The sequence below is a fragment of the Passer domesticus genome, chromosome 1 (genome assembly GCF_036417665.1).
Source record: "Passer domesticus isolate bPasDom1 chromosome 1, bPasDom1.hap1, whole genome shotgun sequence".
Lineage (NCBI taxonomy): Eukaryota > Metazoa > Chordata > Aves > Passeriformes > Passeridae > Passer > Passer domesticus.
The window spans coordinates 18818038-18825083 of NC_087474.1; the positions used below are offsets into that span (position 1 = coordinate 18818038).

The 7046-nt window shown below is 35.9% G+C and overlaps 1 long non-coding RNA gene across 1 annotated transcript; it reads left to right on the forward strand.

The window, feature by feature from the left end:
- The first annotated feature begins 3692 nt into the window (after nt 1–3692).
- Nucleotides 3693–6709, forward strand: LOC135293869 (uncharacterized). Its single transcript, XR_010355985.1, has 4 exons — nt 3693–3774; nt 3854–4019; nt 4985–5078; nt 6492–6709. It is a non-coding gene; the product is annotated as an uncharacterized LOC135293869 (long non-coding RNA).
- The last annotated feature ends 337 nt before the right edge of the window (nt 6710–7046 follow it).

Here is a 7046-nt window from a genome sequence, read left to right on the forward strand (position 1 = left end):
AGTTTGTTTTAATGAAGTAACTTAAAAACTTTAGATGTCCCAAACCCAGGGGTGGAGTGCTAATAGGAAAAAGAGAAGTTAATTGCAAAATTTGCAAGGCAAATAATGGTAAGAAGTAGACAAAGTAAATCTGGCACTCAGGTAGGTATGGCACCCTTTTAATAGGAATACTGGGATGAAAAAAATTCCCAAGTGGCAAGTAACAGATGCCCACAGGTCTGGATATTTCATCACCTACAAATTCACAAAACCCACTCAAGGGAATGCACATCCCACCATGCATAACTCTGATGTGCCTGTTAGCCCTGGTGAGCAGAAGTAAGACAAGATATATCTCTAACTGAAGTATGCTGATTGGAATGCACAAGTGCCATAGTATCTGTAAAGAGAAACATGCAAACTCTGCCTGCAGGGAAATAAATCATCTCTATGTTCTGCAGATCTGTATTTTCCTAATGTAAGAAATCTCTTGTCAGGGAACAAAGACTACTACTGCAACATCACCTGAAGGCAAGAAGTGCAAGGTCTGATGCAACTTCCTATTATCTCCAACACCAGAGGCAGGCACATATTTATTGTGACAAAGGTTCCTGTTCTGCCTAGAAAGCATTTTCCAGCTCATTTGGTTCAACTCCACCTTTTTCATCATTATTTCTGTGGATATTGTTTTAGCTATTTTACTTGAATTCTTTGTCCTCAGGCCATAGTGTTGTTTGGAAAACTTCCTGATAAAATGCAGAGCTATGACTAAATTAATTAAGAGTTAATTTATATATATATTCCTCAAGAATGCATATAATTGAATTGTTATCTTCCAGTCTGTAAGTACAGAATAGAAGCTTATATTAAAAAAAAAAACAAAAACAAAAAACAGAACACCCTATGCCATATATTTTCACATTACTACATTTGTAAAAGATTAAATATTTCTGCTATTCATCTGCTTTCAATTAATTTTCTCCAACATACAATATTTTACCTTATTTATTTTTTTCCTTTATATCTAAACTCCCCTTACACTGATAAGCATCACAATACCAGGATTTCCCTTTCAGCTTTCTTTAATTTTCACTTCATTTTTCCCAACTGTTGTACTTCTGTGCCTGTAGCAAAATCTGTATACAAGTATTCTGAGTCAAAGCTAATTTTTACAGGAACTGGTTTCCACTTCCAGCTTAATCTGCTCCAAAACATTCCTACCAAGCAAATTTGTATAGCCCAAACAAGTCAAAATCACAATATAATCTGAGTGGAAATAAGTGAAAAATGTATCAAATATTCAGAAATATTTAGCATGTAATCAATGGATCTTTAGTGAATAAGGGTGAAAGTATTTCAGTGAAGGTGTAACAGAAAGTACAAAACCAAAGTAAAGGTGTCTCATTTTTTTGGGAATGTTTGGCTATGTACATGTAGGGAGAGTTTCTTGATAAGTGCAACAATTCAGCCCTCTTGTCAACTAAGATAAGAACAACAAAGGTTTTTATATTTCTGAGAATGATATGGAAAGGAACAGGAAGATGACTCAGAAGCAAAGGACATTCAGGGAATGTCAAAAAGACGAATACTTTAAGTACTGAACTGGAAGCATCCTGAAAAATATAAAGGAGGCAAAGAGGGAAAATGAAAAGTACAAACTGGCAAAATGTCCAGGATATCAAGAAAAGCAGAAGATGGGCACTAATCAAAGGGTATTTTTAAAGCACTAGAGAAACATTGCAGAGAAAATGAAGAGTGAAAGAAAAGCAAGCAAAGCCAGACACTATGTCTATTTTTAAAAAGCTGTTTCTTTGCTGAAATAATTTTGAAGGGAAAACAAAGTTAAAATAGAAAACTGCTTGAAATTGCATCGCATCTGGATTTTTCTGGCTTTTCCTAATTAATTTAATTTAAGGCAAGACAAAGCACATTTCACTTAAGTGAAAAAGATTGCCCACTCAGCCTTCAACTTAAGTAAATCTGTTGAAAAAGTTTCAGATATTTAATCTAGGAGTTTGAAAAAGTAAGTCTTAGAAAGAAGTCCAAACAAGCTCTGAAACAGGGGCAGAAAGATTTTGCATTTTTGAGACCATTTTTCATGTGAACAGAAAGTTATTTGCTTAAACATAAAATGGATTGCAGTTGGCAATTCTCCTTCAGGTTTCTGTAGAGCCAGTAATTATCAGCAATGAAACAGAGGAAAGAACTAGAAACTGAGATATAAGCTTCACCATCTGAAAACATGTTCAAATTTTGCTGCAAATACTAACATTCTTCCAGGGAAAAGTCTTACAGAGTAATCCAAATTTCATTAGGTTTAATATAACTTTAAAATGGCAAATTTATAATCTGCTGCTTTTTTTTCTTTAATGGGATCAGACTGGGGAGCAGTGCTGTGCCAGTATATGAACCTTTAACATATCTCTCCTTTTCTTCTAATACAAGGTTTTAGTAAACACTGTTAATTTTAACAAAATCCTCCAAAATCTTTTATACAAGAGCAATCTTAGTCGACTTTTAATAAAACCACCAAAGCTGTATTTTTTAAACAATTCCCAAAAAATCAGACAAGACTTTGTTTTGAGAGCCTCTTCCCAAAAATACACTATTTATATTATGATATGACCATTTTAATTTGAAATTGTTAAATTGTAATTGAAAGAATTCTGTACAGTAGTAGAAAGTCAAGAAATCACCATTATCCCAAACGGATCCATTTTTAACAAGAATTGACAGAATTTATTACTTTGATGTGAAAGGCAATAATTGCACAGCATGTATTTTCAGTTAAGTGGCACAAATTCAATAGTTATTTGAAAGAATAACTATTGAGGACTAAGATATTAATATATTTAAATAATAGGATTCTGGGCAAGTGTTCTTACCACTCATCTCTATTTGCTAAAAGAAATCAGTGAAATCAATTGAAAGGTTAAAATCAAATTTAATGGATTGATCAATGTACATTATGAGCACCATAGTCACAACTAATAAAGTAAAAAAGTCCCTAGTATTAGGAGAAGGTGTGATGAACTAGATATAATCAGGTTGAAATCCTAGATCATTAGAGAGTGAAAAAATATTACATTTTGGGAAACAATTTGGGAGCATCTTTTTCTATCTTTTTAATGGACAAAATTCAAGAGGAGGTCACAGGTGGTGATAAAGAGAAAGTAGGGAAAATATTCAGTGGAAGATAAAAAAATCTCTATTTGTACCATGTACTACAAATTGTCTCTGCACTCGGAGTTTGGGAAAAAAAAGAAACTTCAATTCTGAACTGTCAAGAGCTGTCAAGGACTGCCCTTCTTTCTCTATACTGCAATGTAAGAAAGGGGAAAAAAAATCAAAAAGTGGCTCTTAACAGCAATATCCTATTAGAAAGCAAAACTATTAATTGGTATAAACTCTGATCAGGTGGAACCATTTCTACCTCCTGCCTACTATGTCACTTCTTCAGAGAAATAAGAATGGAATAAAGATTTTCTCAGCTTTTGCTTTGCAGACCAAAGACCTCCAACAGGTTTCAGAACATACTGCTCCCTTTCTTCTATTAAATCACTCTACCAACCATTTTGGTTCTGTTCTCTCCTAAAGCAGCTCCCTGGTCCCTGCAAGGGACATAGAGCAAGTGGCACTGTCTCACAGCAGAGTGAAACCCATGAGGCAGAGGACCTGATGCATTATTGGTATGAACTATTACATCACAAGGCTCAATCTGTTTCATGTGTAACTCAAACTAGCTCCAGACTGGGCCCGTGGAAGAAACAGCCATCAGTGGCCAAGGAGTGTTAGGTAACTCTGTACTCCCAGAGCTCCTCCTCTGCTCTGGTCTCCTACCCACTGCTCACTCTCTGTGGCTGCCCTGCTTCAGGTCACACAGGGTGCAGGAATTGCTGGAATATTTCTTTCAATAATGCAGCCCTCATTGGAACCAAACTGTAAACATGGTAACAATGCTTAGCAACTCTTGGAACAAGATCTGGCCTTCCCTTCATCCTCAAGGAACATAAAGATGTAGTAGCATGCGTCCCTGCCAGGTAATAATTAACATTGTCTCTATGATTCTAGAAGGCTGACCAATCAGTTAATTAAACTATACTTATTAAGAAACTCATCACCCTTACAGACAGTCTGATATAGTCAGACCAGATTATTCAATTAATTAAAACACTATCACCATTAACTAATTAAGGAATCACTCTACAGCAAACAAATCTCTATGACACATTCTACGTCTTCACAACATCAAGTACAGTAAGTGAAGATAAAAATTGCTTATCATTCTTTTCTCTGATTTTCTCACAGCCTTTCCCCAGGACAATGCCTGGGAAAGTTGTACCTACCACTCTCTGTGGCCAGAGAGGGCTACTATATAAATAGCTCTGGCTTTCTTTCAAAGTTTGGCGGGGGGAAAAAAAAAAAAAGCGTGTTATAAAAATTAAACCTGAACCAAACGAAATGTTTATTCTATCCATCACAACTCATCTAGCCTAACCTCAGTTGCCAGAGACTGGACAGCAATCAAAGGCATTACAGGTAGCAGAGGCAGACAAACACCCTCTCAGGGCAAACCACCCAAAGAGGTCTATCTCTGAGAGAAACAAGCATTTTAGAGGTGGTTTTTAACAGAAAAATAAGCTTACCCTTCAGTATCACTTCTAAGTATGCACATGAGGGCAAATAAATCCTTCCAATGGTCTGTCTGCTTCTGTCATATATAACATTAGTTAGAAAAGACAGCAAGATAAGGGACAAATCTGGAAGAAAGCAATATCCCTGGGTTTGAGTTCCACAGCTGCAGCTAAATCAGCACAGCCCAGGTTTGTGTCTCCAGCAATATTAATCTTTAGTCCTGAAGCATGTCCACATGCCCAAGAGCTGAAAATTAGGCTGCTAAGATCTAGAGGGAGTCTCAACAAAATATATACCTTAGTAACCAAGCTAAAAATAAAAAAAAAACCTTATCCATCGAGTTTTCCCATATTATTGATTTTATCCTTAGGACATCTCTGCAATGATACTGCTCCTGAGGATTTGCAAGCAGTCATGCTCACTCAACATTTTTTTGGAAATTATGCCTGAAAAAGAGACAGGAGGTATGTATTAAAAATCTTTCTTGGTCAAAACTCCCCTTTACCTTAATTTCCTCATCCAAAAACAAATAAGTGGTCTGGAAATTTCTGACTGTCTTTGATACCCCCTAGACCATAAGACTAAGTAGGAAGTAATAATGCTGAGTAACCTTTCTCCAACAATTTTAAGTCAGCCTTCACTATAAGGGCAATATCTTGATATACAAAGAAACAATATTCTACTAAGATAAGAGAGGGATACTTTTCAGCTCTGATTTTCAGAGATGTTAGGTGAAAGGATGAGGTTCTGAACAGAGCATAGCTCATTTGAAACATATTTTATGTGCAATTATTATGCATTTAAACTTTATGCAATGAAGGCACAGGCTTTGGGAAAAGTCCTTGGAACTACAGCACTCAGGAGCTTAATGGTAGAAGCTTAGCACTCATAATGAAATTGTGTAAAACTTCAGATACATGCCTTGCTTGGAAAAAAAACCGAAAAACCACGAGATAACTGTGTGCTGCCTCAATAAAACAGCTCTATCCTAAGTTTAAAATACCTAGTAATACTTCTTAAATTAACTGAGACGTATTAAGACATTTTAGTTAGAGTAATTGGAGCTATGTGTTACTTAGAACAGTTTCACAGTTCAAGGTACTGTAGGAAATAGTCTATCACTTATTAATTTCTTGACTTTTTTCATTCTATCATTACCAAAAAATTGTTTAGATCTAGAGATTAATTTAATCATTGCATCTAAGATAAATGAATATGAAACTCAGTTTAGATGCTTTGTCATGTTAATGTGAAATGTAGTACATTCTCATAGATCTCCAGAATGTTAGAACTTTCCTTACAGCTTTTAACAACTTGTTAATGTCCCTTTGTACTTTGAGTGACTTTGTTTACAGTGAGAGATCAATGGGATAAATGAAGAAATGAACAAATAGAACATACAAACAAACCTTCTTATGACCTTCCTAAGCTGGCTGCCACTAAGACGCGGACATTTTTCAGTACTGTAAAAACTCTCACAAAGCAGCAGCTGTAAATATAGCTCAGAGGGACACTGAAGCTGCTCCAAGTGATATTTCTAGAGCCACCACAGATAGGAAGTGAGTCAGAAACACCCCATACCACTATTTCCACCTCCCAATCACACAAAATAACCCTAGACCTCCCAACCTCGTCTGGGAAAGGGGTTGTAGCTGGCAGCCTAGCCAACTCCCACATGATTGAAGAAAACATATTGTTCTCCCCAGTCACAGGGGAAAAAAAAACAACAACAACAACAACAACAACAACAAAAAAAAAAAAAAAAAAAAAAAAAAAAAAAAAAAAAAAAAAACAAGTTTCACAGCCCCAAACTCCTAAGTACCTTAGTCTACCATGCAAACTCTAAATCTTCCCAATTTCCTATTCTTCCTCTACAGTTCTACCCAGACTGCTGCTTATCCCTGCATGATTCATCAGGTAGTGATCCTCTACACCTGCAGTGAAGTGACAAGCTTTCAGCTGCTCTCTTAGGGAAAAAAAAAAACAAAAAACAAAAAAACCCCCAGTATGGTTTTATCTATAAACTTCCTAGAAACTTGATAGATTTTGTTTTCTTGAAAATGTTTGTAGTCTTGGAGTACCAATGCCAGAGAAGCTGCTAGGCCATGGGTCCACCATCACAGGGCATGTCCTGCAGCAAGCAAAACTGCTTCCAGAGTTGCTTTGAATGCAGTAGAGTGTATTAAAGTTTGAAATAAAGAGACATATTTTCTCATCTCATCCCCTGCTCAATGAGATGCACCACACATTTTCAGCTGGCAAAGTTGTTATTGAGATTTTTTTAATTCAAAATCTCCAGTGTTTATTTTCAAATACCCAGTGTTTATTTTCAAAGTTTACATGGTTGCTGTTTTTCGCAGTTAGGTATCATCTACCATCAGCAGCAATAGTTTTCAGTCCTTATCAGACTTATTGAATGTTTTTGTTGAATT